This window comes from Sciurus vulgaris, assembly GCF_902686455.1.
Source record: "Sciurus vulgaris genome assembly, chromosome: 1".
Taxonomy (NCBI): domain Eukaryota; kingdom Metazoa; phylum Chordata; class Mammalia; order Rodentia; family Sciuridae; genus Sciurus; species Sciurus vulgaris.
Genome location: NC_136461.1, coordinates 176,647,720 through 176,665,169, shown reverse-complemented (window position 1 = coordinate 176,665,169; position 17,450 = coordinate 176,647,720). Strand labels below are relative to the sequence as shown.

Here is a 17,450-nt window from a genome sequence, read left to right as displayed (position 1 = left end):
TCAGATAAGTGAGAAAACACAAAGAGCAAGAATAAAAAGTAAATAAAATATTCAGAATCTACATATCCAGAAAAAAACTTCTGTCACATTTTGGTAATATGTTTCCTGGATTTGAAGTCAATGAATTTCTCTGTTAAGGACCAGGCAGCAAATACTATAACTTTGTAGGCCATGGGGTAAAATAGGGGTTATGTTGTAGGTACTTATATAAAAAGAGAGAAAACAGAAAAAAAAAATAAAAGAGTACAATGTTTAATAATCTAGGTCTACTAATAGGAAGAATAAAGTTCTTTCTTGGGACAGGATAACATTTTGTTTAACTGGAATTCAGAATTAGAGTTTCCTATCATCAAAATCGATGGCAGAGGTGACCTGTTAATACTAATTTGCAATGAAATTTTATTCATTTAATCTTTGAAAATGTCTTTTCACAGAGATAGGTACTACCACATGCTGAAAGTGATCAGTACTGCTAGCGTACAGTAGGCCTTCCATATCCAGAGGTGCCCTATCCACAATTCAATCAACCAAGGATCAAAAATATTCCACAGTTGGGATGTAGCCTTGACAGTAGAGCACTTGCCCAGCATGTGTAGGGCTCTGGGTTCAGTCTACAGCACCCCGAAGAAAACAAGTATTGAAAGACACATTGTGTTTGTGCTGAACATCTATAGAGGTTTATTTTTTTATTTTTTGTTGTCATTCGTCCCTAAATAATACAGTATAACAATTATTGACACAGCATTTACATTGTACTAGGCATAATAAGTGATCTGGAGAAGATTTAAGGTGTATGTGAGGACTGTGTAGACTATGGGCAAATACTATACTGTCTAATATGAAGGACCTGAGCATCCTTGGATTTTGGTATCTCCAGGGTTTTGGAATCAATTCTTCTCAGATATCAAGAGATGACTATATAATTTTAATTGAACATATTCACTATTGGATGGTAACAAATTCCACTCTCCCTATTCTATACCATTTAAAATGTCCTTTATAATAAACTGGTAACTTAGGAATTTCCCTGAGATCTTTCAGCCATGCTAGCAAATAATGGAATTGGAGGAGGAGCCTGTGGGAACCCCTGATTCACAGGCAGTGCGCAGAAGCACAGGAGGCCTCCATCTGTGACTGGCATCTGAAGTGCGAGTGTCTTGCAGGACTGAGTCCCTCACCTGTGGGATCTAACACTGACAGGCAGAGACTGCCAGAATGCACTGAAGTGTAGGTCTTCTGGTTGGTGTTCCCTGGAGAACTGATGTGCAGGGGACGGAATCCACACATCTGGTGTCAGAAGTGAAATATTGAAAGTAAGTGTGAAGGGCTGGGGATATAGCTCAGTTGGTAGAGTGCTTGCCTCTCAAGCACAAGGCCCTGAGTTCAATCTCCAGCCCTGAAAAAAAAAAAAAAAAAAAAGTAAACAAGTGTGAAAAAGAAAAAAACAAAAGATATACTAGAAAGAAAGGAAGAGAGTGTGCATATAGAAAGGAAAACGGTTTTTCTTATTGTTAAGCTTGTAAGTGGTAAAGTCAGATTAAACCCAAGTAATGGCCCCACACTTGTGCTCATATGTTATTTTATATCTTTGTCATATTCTATGAATTTATTTTGTTTCTTTTTTTAAAACCACTTATTTATTTATTTATTTATTTATTTATTTATTTATTTATTTATATGTGGTTCTGAGGATCGAACCCAGGGCCTCACACATGCTAGGCAAGCGCTCTACCACTGAGCTACAACCCCAGCTCTGATTTTGTTTTTTAAATCTATCTTTCCTCTACTTAATCTATTTTGACCATCTTAATGGTGGTTTTTGGAATAGCTCTCTGACTTTACTTGAAGTCTTGAGTCAGAGCATGTCTGCCACAGCTCAGGCAAGCGTCCACTTTAGGAAGCAGAGTTTATCATATTCACGATGCCTAAAAGCTGAATTTGCTTGAAAAGAAAAGAAAGGAAAAAAAGGAAAGAAAAACAACAACAACAAAAAAATAGAGTCGAATTCCCTACTTTGAAGCTATAATGGAAAACCACAAGGTCAGGCAAGGCAATCATTCACAATGATACTTGTGTCTGTACTGAGTGAAGTGGTGCACACCTGTAACCTCAGTGACTCAGAAAGCTGAGACAGGAGGATCACAAGTTCAAGACCAGCATCAGTAACACAGTGAGGCCCACAGCAACTTAGTGAGACTGTGGCTCAAAATAAAAAAGTAAAAAGGGCTGGGAATGTAAGCTCAGTTGTAAAATGCCCCTGGTTCAATCCCAGTACCAAAACACAAAAAGAAAAAAAAATTTTTTAATATTTTATGGGGGAAGGAATCATGTTCAGTTTTTTCAATGGTTAATTGATAATCAAAGTTTTAACTATATCTCTGGTTAAGAAAATAAGGACTAGGGACTAAGGGTGTAGCTCAGTGGTAGAGCACTTGCCTTGGATTTAATCCCCAGCAGTCCCCCAAAAGATAAGCATTAGAGGTTAAAAAAGAAACTATAAGATTACAAGTTCTATTTATAATCTTGTTGAAATTGGCATAATTCTAAACACATAGGCAAAGATTAATAGAAGTAGCTACATAGAAATTTTGGACTGGGCATGGTGGCACACACCTGTAATCCCGGCTACTCTGGAGACTGAGGCAGAAGGATCCCAAGTTTAGGGCCAGCCTCAGCAATTTAACAAGACCCTGTCACATATAAAGGGCTGGGGCTATCACTCAGTGGTTAAGTGCCCCTGGGTTCAATCTCCCGTACCAAAACAACCAACCAAACAAACAAAAGTTTTGAACTCCCATATTTCAAAATGACAAAAAAACACCAATAAAAAATAAACTTACAGGGCTGGGGATATAGCTCAGTTGGTAGAGTGCTTTCCTTGCATGCACAAGGCCCTGGGTTCAATCCCCAGCACTGCAAATAATAATAATAATAATAATAATAATTAATAAATAAACTTACTGAAAATATTTGGGGAAACACAAACCAAAAATTAACATACTATGATAAAAAAATGCCCCACAAACTAAGCAGAAGACAATGAACCCCCACCCCCCAAACCAAAGGCAAGTCACAAAAGAAAACTAAACATAAAAAATACTTGACTTCACAATAAGATAAATAGAAAATGACATGAGAATGGCATCATTCAGAGGGTGGTAAAATCCCCACGGCACTGCACCGTTCCTGGCTGGTTTCCTACACCCAGCCTACATCTTTTTTTTTTTTTTTAATTTATTTTTATTGTAAACAAATGGGGTACACCTTGTTTCTCTGTTTGTACATGAAGTAGAGGCATGCCATTTGTGTACTCATACATTTACATAGGGTAATGGTGTTTGATTCATTCTGTTATTTTTTCCTTCCTCCCACCCCTCCCACCCCTCTTTTCCCTCTATACAGTCCCTCCTTCCTCCATTCTTGCCCCCCCCCCCCGCACCCCAGGCTACATCTTCATTCCTCCTCCTTTTATTAGACACCTTTCAATTTTATGGCATCACCTGTTTCCTGTCAAGCCCTCTTTGGTGCCAGCAGTATGCATCAAGTCAGAGATCTACCTGTTTATAAATTCTTTTAAATATATAAGTTCATCAGCACCATTATTTATGATAGCCCAAACAGCCCAAATAACCAAAATAAGAGACAAGTTAAGCAAATTATTGTACTTCTGTATAGAATATGCAATACATCAGACTGGTGGTATAGCTCTGTGGGAGAGTACTTTCCTAGTATGCACTAGGCCTTGGGTTTGAGTCTCTGCACTGCCAAAAAATACACACACACACACACACACACACACACATATATAAGGATATGATTATATTACTAAAATTATAAAACAGTCACAGTACACTCCTCTGTAAAAACTCCCGCGAAATTGCCTGGTATGCTTGTACATGCCTGTAATCCAATCTACTTGGGATGCTAAGGCCAAAGGACCTCAAGTTTGAGGTCAGCCTGAGCTACTTAGGGAGATCAATTACCTGAAAAAACACCCCGCAATTTTTTTTTTTTTTTTTGCGGTGCTGGGAATTGACCCAGGGCCTTGTGCATGTGAGGCAAGCACTCTGCCAACTGAGCTATATCCCCAGTCCACAATATTGTAGTGGACTACAATAATAGTGTACAAAAATATTGTAGTACCACATTTTGTTTAAAAAAAAAAAAAAGGGAAGGACATTAAATCATATATAATGTTGCACTTTAATAAAAATTATATTAAAATGTACTTGTACATCTTATAAACACCATGTTTTATTGTGTTAGTATAACATATTTCATGTTATAACCTATATACCTATAACATACTACCTGTTATATTTCTACATTATATACTATATATTATATAATATATGCTACATAATATATACGTATGTAGTAAAATAATGCCACTTTTTATTGTTAGTGGTACCAGGAATTTAATCACAAGGTACTGGGGATTGAACCCAGGGCCTTGAGCATGCTAGGCAAGCAGTTCTATCACTGACCCACATACCCAGCCCTATTTTTTAATTTTGAGACGGGGTCTTACTAAGTTGCTCAGGGTCTTGCAAAGTTGTGGAGGCTGGCATTGAACTTGACTCAGTCTGGGATTACAGGCAAGTGCCAGCACTCCCTGCTAATGTCACTTTTGGAAATAATTTTTACATATCTACTTGTATTTGTTTCATGTCATGTATGCTACATAAAACCCAAAATATATATGTTACAGATAATATATATGTATATATACACAATTTATCTCCTTCCCAGAAGTCAGCTGAGGTTATTTAGTCCTTTGAGACTGAAATAAAATTGGTTATATCCTCTCGCCCAGGTTTGTGGACATTACAATGCATGGTGACCTCAAGTTGATCCAGAGTCCCAGGGGCTCCCTCTCGGCCCAGCCAGACTTCTTTTTCCCCTTCGATGCTGCAGCTCCGAAGTGGGATGAAGCTATTTGGCTGGATTCTCCAAAACTACTTGCACAAGGCCAGTGAGCATGTGGTTTTTTTCTCAAGATGGGAGCGCCAAGTGGTGCCTTTCCTGTCCCGATGCTGGTCCAAGCAAGCAAGCAAAACACGCCCCTCTAGGTTCTCCAGCTTCAGGCTCCCTGCCTCCACCCTCATCTTGTGCGTGGTCCTCACCTTCAGGCATGACAATCAGGACCCGCTACGCGATTCTGACACGTCAGGTCTGGGACAGAAGAGAAAAAGAAACTCCGTCCCCCTCATACTGGGATTGAACCCAGGGATGCTCTACTCAACTACTGAACTGCATCCCCAGCCTTTTTTATTTTGAGCAGGGTCTTGTTAAATGGCTGGCCTCAAACCCTCGATGCCCCTCCTGCCTTGCGGTCCGGAGTAGCTGGGGTTGCAGGTGTCTGCCACCATGCCGGCTTGACAGATCCGCCCCCATCCCTCCAGTAGTGGGGATTGTACTCAGGGCCTTGCGTATGCTGGGCAAATGCTCGGCAACCGCGCTACACGTACCCCAGGCCAAGGGGAGACTCTTACCTGTCATGTCGTCATCTCCATGTTTTCGAAGAAGGTATGTTAACACCGCACGGCGGAAGCTTCCAGAGCAATTTCTGGTGTGAATGTGGGCTCTGCCACTTACCGGCTGTGTGGGGTACCATTCTTTCCGTGCCTCCGTTTTCTTATCTACAAAATTGGGATGACACTAATATTTAATAAGGGTACTGAGAATTAAATGAGTTAAATATAGCAGAATATCTTTGAACCTGGTGGTAGGCATAGGTTTCTTAGAGCTGATATGTATGAAGTGCTTAGCTAGTGTTTGGCACAGAGGAAATACTGTTAAATGTTAATTATTTTTTCTCCTCACAAATCTGAATTCTGTCGTCATGCCACCCCTCCCATGAACATACAGAAGCAGCTACGGTGTGGTTTTGAATGACATGCTTATAACGAATACTCTACTTTCTCTTCAGATCATATAAATCTTTGCCTTTCTATCTGAATTACCAGAAGAATGCATTTCAAGATAAAGGAGGTGGGATTTTGGTGTTTATTTTTTCCTTTTATCTTCTTTATGCCTTTTCAAGTTTTTCAAGTTTTGTACATTGAGCATTTGTTATTTTTGCAATTATGGAAAATATATTTTTTTTCCCAAAAAAGAAAGGCAAGAGAAACTTCATGGGGTAACAATAGTGCACATTAAGAGAAACTTGTTCCTTGTGCTCTGTGAATTGATTAAATCCCAAGACCAGGCAGGACTCTGGCTCCTTGGAAAATGAGTGGATTTTAAAAATTAATGATTCCCTGCTGTTTGCATCTCTGAAGAAACCTGTGATTATTTCTTGCTCTTCAGACTTGCCATTTCAGCATCTTGATAAACCAAACAAAGAGAAATTAAAGTGTAGGACTCCATTCCTTCCAACAAACCAAATTGTTCTGAAATTTTCCCCTTCGATTCCCAGATTTTAAGAGGCTTAGCCTGTTTCCTGTCCCTAATTGCTCTATTAATTTAATCTGCTCTAAGTCTCCCAGGAGTCTCAGTCATTGGTCTTTGGGGCTGGTCTGAGCCGTCTCTTCTGCAGAGTTGAGCTGAACTGTTTTACATGTTATCCAGAGTTCAATTTTGCTGACTTTCTCCTTCCAACAGGGTTACTCTTGACCTAATTAAATGAGCTCTGGTATTTGTGCAAAGTTGCACATTAAGTGAAATGATGTGAACTTATTTTCCTTTCTCTAGGAGAGATTTGGAGTTACACATTTGTCCTAATTTTCTTGTTTTGGCTCCTGATCATTTCTCTGGTGGGCACTTAGTAGCTTCATGTGTAACTAGGGTAAATTGGTTCTTTGTGTGAAAACAGACTTTGAGCAAATTTGTTCATCTTTCTGAGGCTTCATTTTTCTCATCTATAAAGTGGGGGTAAATATATGTGTTTTTTTTTCCTAGAAGTTGTTATAATAAATAATCACAAACTTGGCAGTTTAAAACATTACAAGGAGAGCCAGGATGGTGGGTGCTGTAACTCTGTAATCCCAGTCAGCTAAGAAGCTAAGCTGGAAGATCATGAGTTCAAGGCCAGTCTGGGCAATTTATCAAGTCCTGTCTTTAAAAAAATAATAATAAAAATAAAACAATAGTAATTTATCTTCTCATTGTTTGGGGGATACTGGGGATTGAACGCAGGGGTGCTCAACCTCTGATCTACACCTCTGACCCTTTTCATTTTTTATTCTGAGACAAGATCTTGCTAAGTTAACGAGGCTGGCCTTAAATTTGCGATCCTTCTACCTCAGCCTCCTGAGCCCCTGGAATTACAGGCCTGCACCACCACACCCAGACACTCTCTTGGCCAGAAGTACAGAATGGAGCCGTCACCAATGCCATGTTCCCTCCAAAGGCTCTTGGGGAGAATTCTTCCAACTATTAAGTGAAATTTAGAGAGGCCATTGCTTTCTCCTGCACCAGGCCCCAGCAGAGGAGCTGAAAACCAAAATGGAACCATTCTCACTGAAGTTCTACTTGTAGTTGAAACTGAGCTGTTTATCTGACCTCCAAGGGATCAAGGATTAGAGAAACAGCAGCCAAAGTTCCCAAACAGGTCTGTTTTTATTTTCGTTGTTGTCATTGTTTTGTGTGGTACTGGGATGGAACCCAGGGCCTGGCACTTACGCGCCTGCTCTACCTCCTCTGCCCCAGGCCAGTTTGAATTGGCAAGATCGTGCAGGTCCCTCTGCCTTAACCCTTACACAGAGAGCTGATGTCAACCAGCTCGATATTGTTCTATTGTTCTGTCTCCCTGGTCCTGCCTGCTGAAGAAAGCAACTTTGAAATGAAAAATATGCTCTTCATTTCAATTTTTTACTTCCTTCAGGCCTTTTCTGTATATAAAACCAACCTCTTCTTGGCTCATTGGAACACTTAAAAACTCTGTTTTATGGAATGAAGTGTTGCGCTATTCTAGAGTCAAAAATAGCTTGGCATGGTAAATCACCCCTGGGTTCAAGCCCCAGTACTACCCGCCCCAAAGACAGCAGTCCTTAGATTTAGGGTTTAGGGCCTGTTCCAGATCCAGGATGATCTCATCCCCAAATCTGTGATCTTTAGTTATATCTGCAAAGACCCTATTTCCAAATAAGGTCATAGTCACAGGTACCTGGCATATGATTTGGATATCTTTCAGGAGGACAGCATTCAACCACTATAATACATCAACCTGTTAAGCTGCTGTGTGAGCATTAAAATTGACATCATTTATGTTTGTTTTGCATTGTTGTGTTTGTGGCTTTTTTTTTTTTTTTTTTTTTTTCTTTGAAACTGGGGATTGAACCCAGGGCCTCATGCATGCTAGGCAATGGTGTTCTACCACTGAGCTACACATTCCCAGTCAGACATGATAATTTATGTAATGAGCTAACTAGGCACACTACCAGTCAATAATAATATTAGTCCAACCAATAATCATCACCATAATAATTACTTTCAAGTGGATATTTCCCTTGGGTCAGGCCTTAACACCCAGGCTTCTGGGCATGGTGGCCCATGCTTGTAATCCCAGCGATTTGGGAGGCTGAGGCAGGAGGATCACAAATTCCAGGCTAGCCTCCACAATTTAGCCAGAACTTGTCTCCAAATATAAATAAGCGAATAAATAAATAAATAAGAGAAACATGCTTATTTGAACAAACCCAAAAGAATGAACTGAGAGGTAAAAGGCAGAGAAAGTGAGGCTTTTAATGATGGTCCTGCAAGATCAGGTGTCTGGGTGAGCATGTGCACCCAGAGCAAGCTACAATCAGCAATTTTTGCCTACTGTATAAGGTCCCTCCCCCACCCCTTCCTCATTGACTGAGTACTATGGGTGTGCAGTCTTCCCAAATGTCACCCCTACATGACACCTCTTGTCTCCTATTGGGTTATTTAAAGACACATACCTTCAGTTGTCCTCACCTCTCTTTTTCTCCTGTGGCAGGACGTCCTCTTGGGCACAGAGCATCTTGCAGTTTCTGCCTGTTGGTCAGGTGGGCCCTTCCCCCTCACTTCCTGTTTGTCAAGGGGCTGTGAATTTGTCCCACTCCAGTGTTAACTGTTTTTAACTTTCCATTTTGTTCTTCCTTCCAGCTGCTTTCCTTAAAACTCAGGTAATTTTACCTTTAAGGCTAAATGTGGTATTCTGAAAATGGTCCCCAGACTTACTATTTCTCACTATAAATACTACCCAGCTACGAGCACCTCAGCACACTTACTCCTTATAACTTCTCCAGGGAGATAAGACCCCATTTTACAGATAAGCAAACTGAAGCTTTAGAAGGCTAATGAGGCTGGTGGTAAAAGGCAGAACCAGGGCTCCAACTCAGGCTTTTCTGACTCTGGAGCCCATGACCTGCGACGCTTGATTGTCTCCTGTCATTTCTGCTCCTCCACTGTGACCCAGCACCTCCATTTCAACTACTTCTACATTTTGCTCCTTGACCTAGAGCTGTGGAGTTCGGTGGAAATAGTTAGCAATGGAAAGAGGAAAGGAGGGGGGAAGTTCCTTTGGGCCCCAGATCTCACACCTGCTTGAGCATCCTGGTGAATGGGAAGCTGGTTTCCCCAGGGTGAGTGATCTGAAAGAGTGTCAGGTGCCTTTTTTGTCCTCACCTGAGAAGTCACATGTCAGTTCTGCTACACTTTACTGGTTGGAATTGAGTCACTAAGATGAACTCATGCTAAAGGAGAGGGGAAATAAGTGCCACCCTTGGAAAAGAGAAGTGTCCGTGAATCCGTGGACACATCTAAAAACTATCACAATCCTCCACTGGGCAGGGGTAGCAGATGTTCTTTGACTGAGAACTTCATCAGACTGATATTTAGCCAAGCCCATTCAAAGTAATGCCTGGAGCTGAGTTAGGAGCAAGGACTGAGATTGTTGTACATTAACAAATAGGAATTTGAATTTTATTTTTTTATGATTATTATTATTATTGGTTCTGGGGATTGAATCCATGGGTGCTTAACTACTGAGCTACATCTCCAAGCCTTTTTATTTTTTATTTTGAGACAGGGTGTGGTTAAATTATTTAGGCAGGCTTTGAACTTGGAATCCTCCTACCTCAGCTTCCTGAGCCACTGGGATTACAGGCATGCACCACCACGCCCAGCAAGAATTTGAATTTTAGGTGAAAGAAATGGAGGAAAGAAAGTGAGAGAGCAAGAGCCAGGCAATCTGCAAAGTGGCAGAAAGCTTTGTAAGAGAGCCTTGCTGATTATGTCGATTTACCAAACCATCAATGGAGTTGGCTACTCTCTCATACACACAAATACCTCTTTAATGAGGCGTTTAATGGCAACTATAAGGAGCCAAGGTTTAGATCTGTGTTGAGACAGTGCTAAGTAGCAACCACATTTGAGGTCAGCAAACAATCCATACACTTACCTAATGTTACAGAAGCAGATGCTCAGGGCATGAGGCCCCAGGAAATTCTCAGGAACCTAGTGTAACAATGGTCCACTTTATGCTTTGAATATAGCCCTTGCTGCTTTGCCACTGCAACTTATTTTTAAAATAGACATGTTTCTTTCTCTTCCTCTTTTCCTGCTCCTCCCTCATCTCTCCCGTCCCCTAATCTCAGGGGAAACAGGACTGCCTTTCTTGCCCATCCTAGGCAGAGTTATCTGTCCCTGAGCACACACCCACCATAGGAACAAAGTAATCCAGACTTTGGGGATGGCACCAGATCTCAGAAATGACCATCTCCCAAATTAACAAGTGAATGACAACTCCGACAGAGAACATGGGGAATGTAGCCTTTGAGTCCCTCTTTAAAAGCTCCCTGTTCCTGCTGATGGGCAGAATCACAGCCTCCGGGACAGGGGTCCCCTTTGTTTCTCCTTTGCTAGCAAAGCAATAAAGTTTCTTTTTCCTTTTTTTTTTTTTTTTTTTCTCAAAACCATTTCCTCGTTATTGGATGACATCTGGGACAAGGACCAAGCTTTTGGGAAGATTAGGAAGAGGCAAGGACGCTGCCCAGACCTGGAAAGAAAGACAATCTTAAAAAGTGAGTTGCCCAGCAGCAGTCCCTGCAGTGAAGCTGTTACCAAGCAGGACCCACAGCAGAGCCCTTCATTGGGGAAGAGAAGGGACTATCCCAATGTCCAAAAGCAGCCTATGGGCAGAGGAGATCTCCATCAGCCATTCTACCACAGTACCAGGGTGGGTATCAGCTCTTTGGTGTTCCATTAACTGTTTTTGGAGGATTCAGTGTTTTCTGACAAAACCCTAAGATAACGTTGTTTTGCAGTTTTTCTTCATTATTTCAAGTCATTTGCTTTTATCGTTCATCATAAATGATGGTTAGGGAGTGAGGGCATTTGTGGGATTTAGGCTTAATTAAGTCTGAAAAATAAATTGAATGTCACTCCACTTCAGGCACGCGGTCAGCACGACAGCTCTGCAGTGCGCAGCTGCGGAACCGTGCCTCTGTGGAGAAACAAAGCCGTGCTGAGAATCTCTCAAAAGAAAAACGCCCCTGACATTTAAATATTTAACAAACAACAACAACAGCAAAAACCCTTTTAACAAGAGCAGGCACTAAAAGAAAGACAGTTAAATCTGGAAAGGGGTATTTTCAAGCTTAAATGTTGAAGGTGTCTCCAAGACTCTACGAGGCCGGCTAATTGCACATTAAAAGATCTTGCCGGCATTCTTTCGGTTTTCCTCAGTATTAGGTAGGGATTGAACCTGTTACTGGAAGCTTGGTCCTTGTCCCCGATGCCAATCCAATAATGAGGACATGGTTCTGAGAAAAAGGAAAAAGAAGTTTTGCTGCTTTGCTAGCAAAGAAGAAACACAGAAGACTCCTCTCCCCTGAGATTGTTCCCATCAGCAGGAACAGGGGCTCTTTATTTTATTTATGTATGTATGTATGTATGTATGTATGTATGTATGTATGTATGTATGTATGTAGTGCTAGGGATTGAGCCCAGGGCCCTGTGCTTGTGATGCAAGGACTTTACCAACTGAGCTATCTCCCCAGCCCATAGGGGACTTTTAGAGAGGTGATTCAAAGGTATTTCCTATCTGAAGTTGTAATTCACTTGTTAATTTGGTAGATGGTCACTTCTGAGATCTTCTGGTGCCATCCCCAAAGTCTGGTTTACTTTGTTCCTACGGTGGGTGTGTGCTCAAGGACAGATAACTCTGCCTAGGATGGGCAAGAAAGGTAATTCTATTTCCCCTGAGATTAGGGAGGAGCAGGGAGAGAGAAAGAGAAAGAAATGTGTCCATTTTAAAAGTCGTAGTGGCCGAGCAGCAAGAGCTATATTCAAAGCACAAAATGGGCCACCATTACAAACCCAGGACTCAGGCATGCCAGGCAAGCACTCTACCACTGAGTTATATCTCCAACCCTTCCTTTAAAATTTTATTTTGAGACAGGGCCTCACCTATTTGCTGAGGCAGACCTTGAATCCTCCTGCCTCAGCCTCCTTGAGTGACTGGGATTTAAGGGTGCGGGCCACATGGTCTGTGCTTAAAAAACAAACAAAGCAACAAAAAATCTCCACTACCAAAGGTCACTCAAAATAACTAAATGGTGAATAGACTTTAAAACAGATCCACCACCCACATGAAGCCTTCCCTTGACACTGAATTAAACACCTTCCTGTATTGTTTTTGCTTCTTTTCTACAGTTTGTGTCTGTCTCCAAATAGATGTTGAAGTCCATGAGTGTCTTTCCCATGGCAACTTCCTCTAGCTCTCCTCTTTGGTCCCCACCCTCCAGCCATAACCTCAACTGGTCCTTCCAGAAGTTCCTTTGGTTCAGACCTCCTGCATCTAGGTTCCTTATGGACACCCACTTCCTTAAGTAATGAAGTGTCAGAGAGAGCCTTCCCCCTACCCCTTGCAGTGCTGGAGATGGAACACAGGACCCTGTGCAGGTGAGGTGTAACGTACAAAGCTGCTCCCCGCACCCTTTCCGGTGCAGCCATTTCCCGGCCTCCCAACTACTGTCAGTCTGTGAACATCCTAGCTAGCTATTGGTTCATCAGTCAGCTTGCAAGTATCCTTCTCCGTTATTGGTCCCCTGTTAGCCCAGCAGAATTCAACTGCTTCAGGGTAGCTACCCCGCCATCTTTTCTCTTGCTTCTCTCTCCTACACACTTGCTTACTTTCTCCTCCTCGCTTTCCACTCTCTCTAGCACGCGCCCTTTCTCGTTCCCTTTCTTTTCCTCTCATTTTCTCTCTTACCCTGCAGGGAGACACTCTGTTTGCTTAATAAACTCCCTTATGTGATTTCCCGTGTCCCGCGTGGTTTCTGTGGGATTCCTTACACTAGGCAAGTGCCCTACCACTATACCCCTGGCACTCTTTATCTTTTATTTTGAAACAAGGTCTTTCCAAGTTGCCCCGTCTAGCCTTGAACTTGCAATCCTCCTGCTCCAGCTTCCCAAGTAGCTGGAATTATAGGTGTGCATTACCACGCCCAGCAGCAGGAAACTTCTTGCCCTTTCAGATCCAGAGAAGATTGTCTCAAATATCCCATTCCACAGATTTTGGAAAGCCCGGTGCTTTTCAAAGACTTCTGCGAGTTCCCAGCAGAGGGCTGTTCGGGGTACTTCTTGTTCTGATCTTCTGCTTCTGTGGAGTAGTTCAGTTTATGGTTCATCTTGCTGTTTTAAATAACTCACGTGTGAGACTGAGCCATTTTGTTTTGTTTTCCATAAATTCACTTTGACACATCTCTGTGTGTAGCAGACTTTACTTTTACTAAAAACTCAGGCAGAAGGGAAACTTACATCACAGAAAATCAGGCTACTTAAAAGTGAACATTAGCTGTCCTGAGCCTCCTTGGACATGATCAAAAAAACATCCCTCAGCCATTTCTGGTGCCTTCTGCCAGGTTACATAATTGTCTCTAATCTTGTTTCTTTTTCTCTTCTTGCTTCTTTTCTCTCGAGAAAGCCAAACAAACAAACAAAGCACAAAAACCACCAAGTGCATTCACACACACATTCTCTCTCTCTCTGTCTTTCTCTCTCTCCCTCTTTCTTCCTGTCTCACAAATTAAAATTCCTCCTGTTTTTTTCAGGTCTCCCTTACCTATTCAAGAACCATACTGAACTTCTGAAATTGCTATCCTAAGGAAGAGCTCTTAAATTCTAGACAAACCAACTCCCACCTGTAGTCTTCACCTGGGTCTTAGTAGGGGACTGTGGTGATGGGATAGTTTTCTAGTTACTGGTTCCCATCTAGTTACAGTTTTCCCATCTATGAAATGAAGATATGGTAGCACTTTGCTTCATAGAATTGAAGTGAAAATCAGCAAGTCAACACATAAAGCCCTAACGTAGTATTTGGCACATTCCACACAGACCAATGTTGCCTATTCTTTCTTGTTCCTTTTTTTTCTTTTTTCCTGCCTAGCAAGGTCCTGTTAGACATTTAGGCCCTGGTTAAGTGCCAGCACCCCAAGGAGACTTTTATGAGCTTTTCCAGCCAGAACTAATCCTCTCCCCTTGGAATTTTTTGGTGGTGGTTATTGTTTTGCTTTTGTTGCATCGCCAGGGATTTTTGAACCCAGAACCTCCCACATGCTAGGTAACTGCTCTACCACGGAGCTACATTCCAGCCCTTTTTACCGTTATTTTGAGACAGGGTCTTGTCAAGTAGCTCAGGCTGGACTTGAACTTGAGGTCCTCCTGCCTCAACCTCTGGAGTCACTGGGATTAGAGGTGTGCACCACTGCTCCCAGCTTTCATCCTGGAATTCTTGTGGCACTGGGTTTACATTTCCCTTTTGATAAAGAGGAATGTAACAATGAGTAAAACCAACCTGTAAATGAGTTTATAATCTGGAGGGAAAGATGAATATGGGTATAAAGATGAGGGAAATGATCCAAGGAAGTCAGAGATAGATGAAGGAAAGAAGAGTGATAAAGTAAATAGCCAGCTTCAAGGTGTCATTTCAAAATCAGCAGTGTGAATGTCAGCCCAAAATACTACTAAGCAGCTCTTCAATTTTTTCATCAATTAAAAATTTACCATGCACCATTGTTTTAGTTACTTTTATACCTTGTGGATCATTTCAACATATGTGTTTCAGTTAAGATTCATTCAGGGAGGCAGAAACACTAAGAGTTATGGGATAAGGAATTAATTACAAAAAATGTGCTTAAAAACAATTTGGGGAGGAAGTAGAGAGGTAAGGGCCTGGTAAAGGAAATTGAAGAGTCAGAGGAAAGTCACTAACCCGCCATGGCTTGCAGGGAAATCTGGAACCCAGTCACGTCCAGTCGGCTGGCTCTTCATGACTGCTGCCCCTGTGAGCTCTCACAGCATTCCCTGGCCGTCCTGGGGTTGCTGTTGTTGGCAGAGCTGGCAAATGGAAAGGGTAGCTGGGCCAGGAATTGGGACGAATAAGGGCCAACTGGAATCTGCTGGCATGTCTGTGGTCTGTCTCACCACCTCTCACCAGTAACCTTTAGAGGAGCACAATCTCTAAATCACAAATGAGTTCACTTTTGAGTCAGCTCAACCCAGAATCATACAAAGAAAGGAATTCTAGGAAACATTGATCCTAGTAGAACAATCCAGCCTGACATGCATTATGAATCTCATGTTCAATGCAAATTGAGAAAGTGACTGGTCATTAATATGTACTTCAGCAAATGAAGAGTAAAGAATATTCAGAGGGCAAAGTTTTAGGATCAAAATTTCAGACTTATATATGTGGACATAAAATCTAAGAAGAAGATGATTCTGTGGAATAGTGGGAAAAGAACAGTCTTTTCAAATGGTGTTGGGCCACCCAGATAGTCACCATTAGCAGTCTGAGCTCTGGCCATCTTTTGACTGCAGCTTCATGAGAGATCCCACATCAGCAACATCCAACTAAATTCTGGAAGATAATACAACTATTGCTGCTCTATACCTTGAAGTTTTGGGTTGATTTGCTACATAGCAACAGATGACTACTATGTGAGTAGTATGACTTTTGGTCTTTTCAGAAAAAACAACCTGTTAATTAATGCCTAATTGTGATTGTTCTTTATATTTTGTTACAACTTTCCATATAAATAAATCTGCAAGTCAGAAAAAAAGAGAAAAGAAAGAAAGAAATGGTGCTGGGCCAATCGGTTGTTCAAATGGAATAACATTAATCTTGACCCCTACCTCACAACATACATAAACATGGCCTCCAAGCACATTATAGATCTAAATGGGAAGACAAACCAGTTAATCTTTTCAATGATAAAATGTGAGGCTATTTCCATGACTTTGACATTGGGTAAGGTTTCTTAAACAGGACCCAAAAAGCACTAATTCTTTTTGGAGAAGATGTAGGAAAATTGTAAAATACAATTGTTGGACGGAATAGAAATTAATTCAAACACTTGGAAAATTGTTCAATAGTACTTACAAAAGTTGAACACGTTCATACCTTATATTCCAGCTATTTAACTTCTAGATATGTATCCAATATAAATGTGTACATAGGCCTATTAAACACTTGTATAAAAATGTTCATAGGAGATGTAATTATGGTTAAAACAAGGAAGCAAGCTAAATGTCCATGAACAGAACAGATACATTTGGTATATTTACACTATAGAACACATATAACAATTAAGATGAATAAATTACCTCTATGTACAACAACATGAATGAATTTCACAAGAATAACTTTGAACAAAATAAGCCAGACACAAATGAATATATTCTTCATGACTCTAATAAAGTTCGAAATTTGCAAAACTGAGCTGTGATATTAGAAGTTAAGATACCGGTTTCCTTTAGGTGGTGGGGGTTAATGACTGAGAGGAGTTAAGAGACAGGCTTCTAACAAGCTTGAGCTATTTCATTATTTTATTTAAGGTGGTTACTTGATTGCAATAATTCATTAAACTGTACATATAGGCTGTACACTTTCTGTATACTTCTTTATGTCAATTTTTTAAAAACTGATTTTAACCCAGGTGTGGTGGTACACATCTGTAATCCCAGCAACTTGGGAAGTTGAGGCAGGAGGATTGCAAGTTTGAGGCCAGCCTCAGGAACTGTTTCAAAAATAAAAAATGAAGAGATTAGGGATGTCGTTCCATGGTAAAAGGCCCTGGGTTCAATCCCTAGGATCATAAATGACAATTTATTTTAGAAGTGCATTAAAAATGTTCTACTTTATCCATCTAATATCACCAATCATCATATCCAGTAGCCTCTCCCTTCTCAGTCTCTTTTAACCCTCCTACACTATTTCCTACCCCCTTACTCTGAAAATGTTTTCCTCCCATAATTCCTCTTGCAACTTTATTACTCAATAAATATTTCTTGAGTATTTGCCATGTGCCAATCACTGAGCCAGGTAAAGAGTTTAGGATAGTGAATAAACTTGACAAGCAACCTGTTCATATGGAGCTTCAGCTTTAGTGCAGAAAGCCTTCTAGAATAGTAATTGATTCCTTTTGTTTGTTTGTTTAATACTAAGAATAGAACCTCGGGGAGTGGGGGACTTT

The 17,450-nt window shown here is 41.1% G+C and overlaps 1 protein-coding gene across 2 annotated transcripts in view; it reads right to left on the bottom strand.

The window, feature by feature from the left end:
• The window catches only part of ODF1 (outer dense fiber of sperm tails 1), a gene marked incomplete at its 5' end in the record, with an annotated part of 49,629 nt that extends 34,329 nt beyond the window's left edge, over window positions 1-15,300 (bottom strand). The window contains 2 exons of one of the 2 annotated variants that reach the window (XR_013762667.1): window positions 5,496-5,642; window positions 15,188-15,300. Of the gene's footprint in view, window positions 1-5,495; window positions 5,643-8,888; window positions 8,988-15,187 lie in introns of those variants that run through there. The other variant, XR_013762668.1, reaches the window with a different exon arrangement.
• Window positions 15,301-17,450: the final 2,150 nt, after the last annotated feature.